The following is a 12236-nucleotide window of genomic DNA, read 5'->3' on the forward strand; positions in this document are numbered from 1 at the left end:
ATGTAGGCTCTCTGTAGAGCCACCTTGAGCTTTCTTACAGTGTGCTGGTCTCAAAGCAGACTTCTCAGGGGGAACATTCGAAGAGTGTGAAGAGAGAACTAGAAAACCTTTTAAACAAAAGCTGTAAGACCTGTGTTACTTTTGCCACATTTTACCGATCAAAACAAGTCACAAAGCCAGCCCAGATCCAAGAGAAGAGAAAATAGGCTCCACCTCTTCAGGAGAGAAGTGGAAGAGCCACATTGCGAAAAGCTTGTGGGATGGGAGATACTGATGCAAGCCATTTTTACAAACCATTACTACACCCCATGTAACTAAAACAATGCACATTCCTTCTGCATGCAAAGGATACTGATCACCACCACCCCCTGGCTCCTCCCATTATGGCACCTGCTTCAAGTTTGGGATTCAGTCATCTCAAATGTCTCAGATTCAAATGCAGAAGGATGACTTCCCTATGCCCTTGTGTGCAGCTGCTCAGATGTGCTTTTCTCCATCTGGAAACTTGTGAACAAAAGGTAAGTTTGTGCTCTCCACACACCCAACATGCAATGATGACACATGGACAGGAAAACTGCAACAGACAAATGATTATATGTGGTGCACTGTGGGGGTCCTGAAGAGAGCAGAAAGTAAGCACGGAAAAAGTGGGAAGTTCCTGTTATGCCCAGAATTCATGATCCCCAAAGACCACTAGGGAGCCGAGTCCGATGCAAAAGCAAAGAGCCTTTATTCGAGCTAGCTCGAGCTCAATCCCCTACCTGCACCTACGCAGCGGTGAGATACCAGGGAGAGAGAGCGAGTTTCAAAAGGACAAAGGTTTTATTGGGGCCTGGGGGCAGTTGGTGAGGTAATGGCTATGGCCTCAGCCGATTGGCTGGGGAAGGGTCCTGGGGAAGGGTCCGAGTCCTGTTAGGCAGGTGAGGGGGGGGTTACTCAAGGGGAGGAGATGTGGTCAAGGTGAAGGACACAGAACAAGATGGAGTCGGCCGGCGTAGGCCCGCCTTTTCAGTTCCCATCCTCAGGTAGATGGATTAGGAGTCCTCAAGTCATCTGGTGAGGGGTAATTATGGAACCACCACCATTTCCTGAGCATTTACTATGCCAGGCACTGTTCTGAGCATTCTCCACATACTTTCTCATTTAACCTTCATCGCTAACTTGAGAAGAGAGGAACCTATTTGGCAACTGAGGAAAACCCAGGCTCAGACACAATAAGTGAACTAATTCATCTAAGCCCCATGGCTAATGTAGTTGGAGGTGGGAAAGTTGAAAATAGCTTTGAACTTTCTAGCTTGGATATTCACTGGGATAGGGAAATAGAACAAGCGATAGGAAGTGGGAGAGTTGAGTTAACCTTTGGACGTGTGAATTTTGAGGTACCTGCAAGGTATCTATGGGGAAGAACTAAGGGCTAGAAATACACAGGAGTGATTGGCCTTCTTTAGAGATTTTTCAGTCTTTGAATTATTCAAACCTTAAATATGAGTCTGAATTACAATGTTTCCATCATAAAACTGCATTTTTTACTTGTCTCTCTTTTACTTAAATAAAGAAGTTGGAAAGGAAACAATTTGGGGATGAAATTGGCAAAATCCAAGACCTGCTCAATTTCAGCTTGTCTTGGTTAAAAGTGGCTTATTTGTGGCTGGCATTTCTCATAAATCATTCTGTGGGCCATGGGTAGGTGGGGTGGCTCAGGGCTGGTTTTTCTGCAGTACAATTCTCGCCACAGTTCCCTTGAACTTGCACAAGAAAGCTCTAATTCTAGTGAGGGATGGATTTAGAATATTCATTTCTTTGCTGGGGAGAGTATACTCTTTGCATTGCGCCACATTGGAGGAATATTGGCTCTTTGGTCAATGGAGAGTCTCCTTTCCTTGTAGAGGATAGTTCTTGTGTTGAGTCTACCTTTGGTTTCTTTGTAAATCAATTGCAATTGAAAACATATAAATGTCTCAACTGCTGAGCCATTGCCTAATTGTAAGCTTAATAGAAACAACAGCCTCTCAAGGATTGAAAATCAGAGCCATTGCAGTACTTCTGATATTTCTTGATACCCGCAAGGGGGATTGTACTGGCATCCTAGAGGGCTTCATGTGGAATGAGACGTAAGAACAGTTGTGTGGTGCTGCAGTTTGATTTAGAATCACTCTCTTAAAAAATGACAAAAATAACTGGTGTCCCTGTTGGGTCCATTTTAATATTTAGCTGGCTGCCAGGTTCTATCACCCTTTGGTGTCTGGTAGGCAAGAACACAGACGGTCCAGTAACCACAGCAGCAACACTTTGACTTGTTTTCTGCCTGTCAGCTTTTTTCAACATCATATTCCTTTCAAGGCAGAGGTTTTCTCTTGCACTCATGCTCACTTCGTCTCTCTCGTCCTGTTTCTTCCTCCTTCTCCCCTCTCTCCTTGCATTTTCAGCAGACTAAAAAAGAACAAAGAAGTTTCATATAACTTCCTCCTGTTTTTTTCAGTTTCCAAATCATTCAACCTTAAATACGATAACGTTTCTATCATAAACAACATTTCTTACTTGTCTTTCTTTTACTTAAATAGGAGATATGGAAGAGAAAGCAATTACATGGCTACAGATTACTAAAATAAGTCCATTCTTTAAAAAAAAGTTTATTTATTTTGAGAGAGCAAGCACGAGTGGGGGAGGGGCAGAGAGGGGGGTGGGGAGACAGAATCCCAAGCAGGCTCCGTGCTGACTAACATGGGGCTCCATCTCACAAACTGTGAGATCAGGACCTGAGTTGAAATCAAGAGTCAGATGATTACTGAATGAGCCACCCAGATGCCCCAAGATAAGGCCATTCTTAAACCTTTGCATTTAGGCAGGATCCCATAAGCCCAAGTAGGTAAGCATGCATCCTTAAGGACTCTTGAAGGCAGATTCTGCTACCTCTTCCACCCTCACATTAAAAGTCTTGCTTGAAAAAAACAAAACAAAACAAAACAGACAAACAAAAAAAAAGTCTTGCTTGATGGGGCACCTGTGTGGCTCAGTCAGTTAAGTTCTGACTTTGGCTCAGGTCATGATCTCACAGTCTGTAGGTTCGAGCCCCACACTGGGCTCTCTTCTGTCAGCATGGAGCCTGCTTTGGATCCTCTGTCCTGTCTGCATGGCCCCTGCTCACATTCTCTCTCTCAAAAATAAATAATTAAACAAAAGAAAATTTAAAAAAAAGTCTTGCTTGACACTTTCCCCAGGGCCTCACTCTTAGGTACATTTATTAAAAATCTGCTGCCTGTATTCCAATTTCCCCTCTGTAACATTGCTAAGCAGGATATCTGACAAATATTTTTGAGTTTCTGCACCTCAAAAATCAACTTTTTTGTAGGATTACTTCAGGACTCTAAACTTCCGTGAAACATCTGTAGGCAGACATGACATTTTATCTCTTTTTGTTTTTTAAATGTCACCCCCTCAGGGAGTCCTTCCTGAAATTTGGTTATTTTCCTATATTGTGTCTTTAATTGTGATTTATATATTTATTTGTTTGATTTGTTGTTTATTGTCTGTATCTCACAATAGACTCTAAACTCTGTGAGGGCAGAGACCATTTTTGAAATGTTTAACGTTGTATTCCCAGTATGTTATACAGGATTTGTTTCTTTGTAAGTATTAAACAAATAATTTTCAAATGAATGAATGAACATTTTCTATTTGATAAACTCCTTTTAGATTTGATTGCAGAACAAAACCAAACCCATTTTTTGAATTTAAATTGTTGGTATGGTTTCTGTTTCCCCTTTTACTTTGGCTGCTAAGGAAGCTCAGGTTAACGCTCAATCAGTATGCCTTTATTTGCTAATGAGCATAGTTGATTCCTTTCTTTTGCATGGCTTTTATTTTCTACTATTATAGTTGTATTATTTTTGTTTTTTATTATAAGCCACCTCAAATATTTCTTGAAGGCAAGAACCATATAATAATAATAGTTAAAGTAAATATAAGATACTTTATAGTAAAATGATTTTTCAAGAACCTCCTGGAGACAATAGTGTGTGCTATGAATGGTTAAGGCTATTAAATAATGATGTGAACAGTAACCAAAGAAACTTTAAATTGAAAAGGCCTTTTTACTCTTCAGTTATAAGGTATTAGGTGAAAATAAGTAAGCATTACATATAAAACTGATCATATTCATCAGGAAAGTAGTTAAACTTTCGAAAGGTAAAATCCACTTGAATTGCTGGAACATTACTACATTATTTATATATCATATTTATATATATTTTTTATATATCTATACACACAAGAATGTATATATACATGTATATGTTCTTGCAGACGCACTTAAAACTCCTTCCCTCTGTGACCTATAAGATGCCCTGCTGCCTTTTTCTAGAGAGAAAAATCCTGTCTGAAAAACATAATTCACAGATTTTACCACCTTAGGTAAATGGTGTTGGCAGTTGATCCCGGTTTGCAGTTCAGGGCATGAAATCCTTCAGCTGACACTGAGATTTGTTTACAGCTGGCGGAGGTAGGGGGGAGGGAGCCTTCGGAGGGACTCTTGTGATGCTTTTAATAATCTGTGGCCAGAAGAAGAAGCAGTGGTGAGGGAGCAAATCAATGACATCAGTGTCACCTGGGAAGATGGTATGACAACTGATGATTTATTAATAGAAAGGACAAGTATGGGAAAATGTCACACTTAGAAAATAAATGATTAGTGGCAAGAGAAGCTGGGAACCCATTTCAGATGAAAGAAAGAAGTACTTTTCCCAGCAACAAGACAGTATCTACTTCTGTGCCTGAGGGGGCAGGAATGAAAACAAGGATAGGTTTGGTTTTCTCCCTGGGTAGAGAGTGAAGGAATGGGTAATGTGGATAATGCAGTTTTTTTTTAAATGTTTTATTTATTTTGGGGAGAGAGCACATGAGCTGGGGAGGGGCAGAGAGAGAAGACAAAGGACCCCAAGTGTGAGCCCCATGTGGGGTTCAAACTCACAAACCGTGAGATCATGATCAGAGCCAAAGTCGGACTTTCAACCGACTAAGCCACCCAGGTGCCTTGGATAATGCAGGTTTTGAACCCAGTAAGGAACGGAGGGTCCACTGGCTTCCTCAGTCCCTGTTCCTGGTTCTCTGGGGTGGGGGGATATAGCCAGGGGACAAATGGAGAGTGATTTGCCTTCTCCTTACTGTTACTTTTCCTCTATGCATAGCTAGGAATAGTGTCCATCACCCAGAGTTCCATCTTGCACCTGGGAAAACATTTGGTTGCCAAGCGCCTGTTTTCTCAACCCTCATATCATTTCCTTCTAGGATTCCACATTCATGCTGGGCTAATAATAAGGTGCGTTGCTCTCCAGTTGTGTGAGGGAGGTATATAATCACACCCACATTCCTTGGGGGTTCTGAACCAACTGGAAAAAAACAAACAACCCTGGCATGTAGATAGTATTTGTTTTGTGATGTTGGTTGTGGTTTTTGGCCATTTCCCCTTCCTAGTAGCACCCAATTTCCTTGTATAGAATGTCCTCTCCTCCACTGTGGCCGGTTCCCATGGGACAATTGATAAACTGCCTGCCCTGTCCTGGTCAGTTGAATCCACCCTATAGTCGCACATTTGGGCCGCACCAGTCTTTTGTTCTCAAGACAGAAGCTGCTATAAACATACTTGCACATGTCTCCTGGTGTTTGTGTGAAAAGAGCGGCTTTGCTAGGTCATAGGGTACGTACATGTTATTGCCAAAGTGTTTTCCGAAGTGGTGCTTCTGATTTGCACTCCCATAAGTAGCAGATGACAATTCTCACTGTTCTGTGACCATGATAACACTTGACACTTTCCAAAACTTACATTTTCCCCACTTGTTTTGAATAAAATAATATATCATTGTGGTTTAATTTGCATCTATCTGATGTTGAAGAGGTTGAACATTTTTTATTTTTTTTGTAACTCTACTGAAATGTAATTCATATACCTTACAATTCACTTATTTAAAGTGTACAATTCAAAACCTTTTTGTTTATTTACGGAGTTCTACGGCCATCACCACGAGCAACTTCAGAACATTTTCATCATCTCCCAGAGCATTCCTATAGCCACTAGCAGTCATTTCTCACCCTTCACCCACCCCAACCCCAAATCCATCAGTCCTGGTAACTTTCTGTCTCTATAGATTTATCTACTCTGGACATTTCCCATAAATGAAATCATGTGACATGTGGTTCTTTGTGAGCAGATTCTTCTACTGAGCACAATGCTTTTAAGCCTCATCCATTTTTTTTTTAATTTTTTTTTTAACGTTTATTTATTTTTGAGACAGAGAGAGACAGAGCACGAACGGGGGAGGGTCAGAGAGAGGGAGACACAGAATCTGAAACAGGCTCCAGGCTCTGAGCTGTCAGCACAGAGCCCGACGCGGGGCTCAAACTCATGGACCGCGAGATCATGACCTGAGCCGAAGTCGGCCGCTTAACCGACTGAGCCACCCAGGCGCCCCGAAGCTTCATCCATGTTGAGAGTGTGCCATGATCAGTACTTCATTACTTTTTATTGCCAAATAATAGTCCGTTCTGTGGACATGCAACACATTATCCATTCATTAGTTGAATAATATATAGAAATCCAACATGCATTGTTTCCACTTTTTTTTTAACTTGTTTTCTTTTTTATTTTTTTTAATTTACATCCAAATTAGTTATCATATAGTGAAACAATGATTTCAGGGGTAGATTCCTTAGTTCCCCTTACCCATTTAGCCCATCCCCCCTCCCACCACCCCTCCAGCAACCGTCAGTTTGTTCTCCATAATTATGAGTCTCTGCTGTTTTGTCCCCCTCCCTGTTTTTATATTATTTTTGTTTCCCTTCCCTTATGTTCATCTGTTTTGTATCTTAAAGTCCTCATATGAGTGAAGTTATATGATATTTGTTTTTCTCTGACTAATTTTGCTTAGCATAATACCCTCCAGTTCCATCCACGTAGTTGCAAATGGCAAGATTTCATTCTTTTTGATTACTGAGTAATACTCCTTTATACACACACACACACACACACACACACACACACACACCACATCTTCTTTATCCATTCATCCATCGATGGACATTTGGGCTCTTTCCACACTTTGGCTATTGTTGATGGTGCTGCTATAAACATGGGGGTGCATGTGTCCCTTCAAAACAGCACACCTGTATCCCATGGATAAATGCCTAGTAGTGCAACTGCTGGGTTGCAGGGTAGTTCTATTTTTAGTTTTTTGAGGAACCTCCATACTGTTTTCTAGAGTGGCTGCACTAGCTTGCATTCCCAGAATTGTTTCCACTTATAAACATTGTGTACAAATTTTCATGTGGATATATATTTTCCTTTCTCTTGCATATATACTAGGAGTGGAATTGCTAGCTCATATGGTTAATTTTATTGTTAACCTTTTGAGGAACTGCCAGTGGCTACAGTTCCATGGTGGCTGTGCCATTTTACATTCCCATCAGTAGTGTCGGAGGTTTCCAGTTTCTCCATATATTCACCCATATAGTATCTGTCTTTTGATTGTAGTCATCCTAGTGCATGACAAGTGGTATCTCAGTTTGGTTTTGATTTATATTTCCCTGATAGCTGGTGATGTTGAGCATCTCTTCATATGCTTACAAACCATTTGTATATGTGTCTTCTTTGGAGAAATGTCTATTCAGATCATTTGCCTATTTTAAAAATTGGTTTCTCTTTTTATTATTGAATAGTAAGAATTTGTTACATATTCTATTTAAAATGTCCCTTACTATATAATAGAATTACCAAAAATCTTCTACCATTTGTTAGGGTGTCTTTTCATTTCATTTTCTTATTTATTTTTAGTTTTAGTTTTTAGTTTTAAATTTATACCCAAGTTAGCATATACTGCAACAATGATGTCAGGAGTAGAGTCCTTAATGCCCCTTACCTTTTTAGCCTATCCCCCTCCCACAACCTCTCCAGCAACCCTCTGTTTGTTCTCTATATTTAAGTCTCTTATGTTTTGTCTCCCTCCTTGTTTTTATATTCGTTTTGCTTCCCTTCCCTTATGTTCATCTGTTTTGTATCTTAAATTCCTCTTCTGAGTGAAGTCATATGATATTTGTCTTTCTCCGAATGATTAATTTCACTTAGCATAATACCTTCCAGTTCAATCCACGTAGTTGCAAATGGCAAGATTTCATTCTTTTTGATAGCCGAGTAATACTCCATTGTGTGTGTGTGTGTGTGTGTGTGTGTGTGTGTGTATATATGTGTGTATATATATATATATATATATATATATATATATATATATATACCACATCCACATCTTCTTTATCCATTAATCCATCGATGGACGTTTAGGCTCTTTCCATACTTTGGCTATTGTCAATAGCACTGCTATAGAAATTGGGATCCATGTGCCCCTTCAAAACAGCACACCTGTATCCCTTGGATAAATACCTAGTAGTGCAATTGCTGGGTTGTAGGGTAGTTCTATTTTTAATTTTTTCAGGAGCCTCAATACTGTTTTCCAGAGTGGCTGTACCAGTTTGCATTCCTACCAGCAGTGAAAAAGAGATCCTCCTTCTCCACATCCTCGCCAACATCTGTTGTTGCCTGAGTTGTTAATGTTAGCCATTCTGACAGGTGTGGTTTTGATTTGTATTTCCCTAATGATGAATGATGTTGAGCATTTTTCCATGTGTAGGTTGGCCATCTGGATGTCTTCTTTGGAGAAGTGTCTATTCATGTCTCTTGCCCATTTCTTCACTGGACTATTTGTTTTTTGGGTGTTGAGTTTGATAAGTTCTTTATAGATTTTGGATACTAACCCTTTATCTGATATATCATTCGCAAATATCTTCTCCCATTCTGTCGGTTGCCTTTTAGTTTTGCTGATTGTTTCCTCTGCTGTGCAGAAGCTTTTTATTTTGATGAGGTCCCAATAGTTTATTTTTGCTTTTGTTTCCCTTGCTTCCGGAGACATGTTGAGTAAGAAGTTGCTGTGGCCAAGGTCAAAGAGGTTATTGCCTGCTTTCTCCTCTAGGATTTTGATGGCTTCACCTGTCTTATGTTTAGGTCTTTCATCCATTTTGAGTTTATTTTTGTGTATGGTGTAAGAAAGTGTTCCAGGTTCATTCTTCTGCATGTCGCTGTCCAGTTTCCCCAGCACCATTTATTTGCTGAAGAGACTGTCTTTATTCCATTGGATATTTTTTCCTGTTTTGCCAAAGATTAGTTGGCCATACGTTTGTGGGTCCACTTCTGGGTTCTCTATTCTGTTCCACTGATCTGAGTGTCTGTTTTGTGCCAGTACCTTACTTTCTTCATGATTACAGCTTTATAACATACCTTGAAGTCCAGGATTGTGGTGCCTCCAGCTTCGGTTTTCTTTTTCAGGATTGCTTTGGCTATTTGGGGTCTTCTCTGGTTCCGTACAAATTTTAGAATTGTTTGTTCTAGCTCTGTGAAAAATGCAGGTGTTATTTTGATAGGGATTGCATTAAATATGTAGATTGCTTTGGGTAGTGTCAACATTTTAACAATATTTGTTCTTCCAGCCCATGAGCACGGAATATTTTTTCCCTTTTTTTTTTTGTGCCTTCTTCAATTTCCTCATTAGCTTTCTATAGTTTTCGGTGTATAGCTTTTTCACCTCTTTGGTTGGGTTTATTCCTAGATATTTTATGGGTTTTTTTGTGCAATTATAAATGAGATCAATTCCTTGATTTCTCTTTCTGTTGCTTCATTATTGGTATATAGGAATACAACCAATTTCTGTGCAGTGATTTTATATCCTGCAACTTTGCTGAATTCATGGATCAGTTCTAGCAGTTTTTGGTAGAATCTTTCAGGTTTTCCATACAGAGTATTGTGTCGTCTGTGAAGAGTGAAAGTTTGACTTCCTCCTTGCTGATTTGGATGCCTTTCATTCATTTGTGTTGTGTGATTGCAGAGGCTAAGACTTCCAATACTATGTTGAATAACAGTGGTGAGAGTGGACATCCCTGTCATGTTCCTGACCTTAGGGGGAAATCTCTCAGTTTTTCCCCATTGATGATGATACTAGTGGTGGGTCTTTCATATATGGCTTTTATGGTTTTGAGGTATGCTCCTTCTATCCCTACTTTCTTGAGGGTTTTTATCAAGAAAGGATGCTATAATTTGTTAAATGCTTTGTTTGCATCTATTGAGAGGATCATGTGGTTGTTATTCTTTCTTTTATTAATGTGATATATCACAGTGATTGATTTGCAGATATTAAACCAGCCCTGCATTCCAGGAATAAATCCCACTTGGTCATGGTGAATAATCCTTTTAATGTATTGTTGGATCCAGTTGGTTAGTGTCTTGTTGAGAATTTTTGTACCCATGTTCATTAGGAGATTGGTCTGTAGTTCTTTTTAGTGGGGTCTTTGTCTGGCTTTGGAATCAAGGTAGTGCTGGTCTCCTGGAATGAGTTTGGAAGTTTTTCTTCCATTTCTATTTTTTTGGGAACAGTTTCAAGAGAATAGGTGTTAACTCTTCATCAAATGTTTGGTAGAATTCCCCCTGGAAAGCCATCTGGCCCTGGACTCTTGTTTTTTGGCAGATTTTTGATTACTGATTCAATTTCTTTGCTGGTTATGAGTCTGTTCAAATTTTCTATTTCTTCCTGTTTCAGTTTTGGTAGTTTATATGTTTCTATGAATTTGTCCATTTCTTCCAGATTGCCCAATTTGTTGGCATAAAATTGCTCATAATATTCTCTTATTATTGTTTGTACTTCTGCTGTGTTGGTTGCAATCTCTCCTCTTTCATTTGTGATTTTATTTATTTGGATCCTTTCCTTTTTCTTGGGATAAAACTGACTAGAGGTTTATATATTTTGTTAATTCTTTTAAAGAACAAGCTCCTGGGTTCATTGATCTGTTCTACCGTTTTTTGTTTTGTTTTGTTTTTTGTTTTTTGTTTTTTTGGTTTTGATAGCATTGATTTCTGCTCTAATCTTTATTATTTCCTGTATTCTGCTGGTTTGGGGTTTTATTTGCTGTTCTTTTTCCAGCTCTTTTAGGTGTAAGGTTAGGTTGTGTATCTGAGACCTTTTTCCTTCTTTAGGAAGGCCTGGATTGCTATATTCTTCCCTCTTATGACTGCCTTAGCTGCGTCCCAGAGGTTTTGGGCTGTGGTGTTATCATTTTCATTGGCTTTCATGTACTTTTAAATTTCCTCTTTGACTTCTTGGTCAGCCCATTCATTCATTAGTAGGGTGTTCTTTAGTCTCCAAGTATTTGTTAGCTTTCCAAATTTTTTCTTGTGGTCAATTATGAGTTTCATAGAGCTGTGGTCTGAATATATGCAAGGTATGATCTTGATCTTTTTGTACTTTTTGAGGGTTGACTTGTGTCTCTGGAGAATGTTCCATGTGCACTGGAAAAGAATGTGCATTTTGCTGCTTTAGTACAAAATGTTCTGAATATATCTGTTAAGTCCATCCAGTCTAGTGTGTCATTCAAAGCCATTGTTCCCTCGTTGATTTTCTGTTTACATGATTTGTCCATTGTTGTAAGTGGGGTGTTAAAGTTCCCTACTATTATGGTATTATTATCAATGAGTTTCTTTATGTTTGTGATTAATTGATTTATATATTCGGGTGTGCCATATTTGGAGCATAAATGTTTACAATTTTTAGATCTTCTTGGTGGATAGACCACTTAGTTATGATATAGTACCCTTCTTCATCTCTCGTTACAGTCCTTATTTTAAAATCTTGATTTTCTGGGGTGTCTGCATGGCTTAGTCGCTTAAATGTCTGACTTCGGCTCAGGTCATGATCTCATGGTTCACGAGTTCGAGCCCCGTGTTGGACTCTATGCTGACAGTTCAGAGCCTATAGTCTGCTTCAGATTCTGTGTCTCCCCCTCTCTGTGCCCTTCTGGTACTCATTCTCTGTCTGTCTATCTCTGTCTCAAAAATAAATAAAACATTTAAAAAAAATCTAGATTGTCTGATAAGTATGGCTACTCTGGCTTTCTTTTGGTGCCCATGAGCATGTTTGATGGTTCTCCATCCACTTAATTTCAATATGAAGGTGTCTTTAGGTCTAAAATGGGTCTCTTGTAAACAGCATAGAGATGGATCTTGTTTTCTTATCCATTCTGATACACTATGTCTTTTGATTGGAGCGTTTAGTCCATTGATGTTTAGAACGAGTACTGAAAGATATGAATTTATTGCCATTGTGTTGCTTGTAGAGTTGGGAGTTTCTGGTGGTGTTCTCTGGTCCTTTCTA

The 12236-nt window shown here is 39.3% G+C and overlaps 1 protein-coding gene across 1 annotated transcript in view; it reads left to right on the forward strand.

The window, feature by feature from the left end:
* Positions 1–357: 357 nt before the first annotated feature.
* LCA5 (lebercilin LCA5) overlaps positions 358–12236 on the forward strand; it is a 143838-nt gene continuing 131959 nt past the window's right edge. The window contains exon 1 of the mRNA XM_027057368.2: positions 358–518. The gene's annotated coding sequence lies outside the window, so the exon portion shown is untranslated. The remainder of the gene's footprint in view (positions 519–12236) is intronic.

The sequence above is a fragment of the Acinonyx jubatus genome, chromosome B2 (assembly GCF_027475565.1).
Source record: "Acinonyx jubatus isolate Ajub_Pintada_27869175 chromosome B2, VMU_Ajub_asm_v1.0, whole genome shotgun sequence".
In the NCBI taxonomy this organism is placed as follows: domain Eukaryota; kingdom Metazoa; phylum Chordata; class Mammalia; order Carnivora; family Felidae; genus Acinonyx; species Acinonyx jubatus.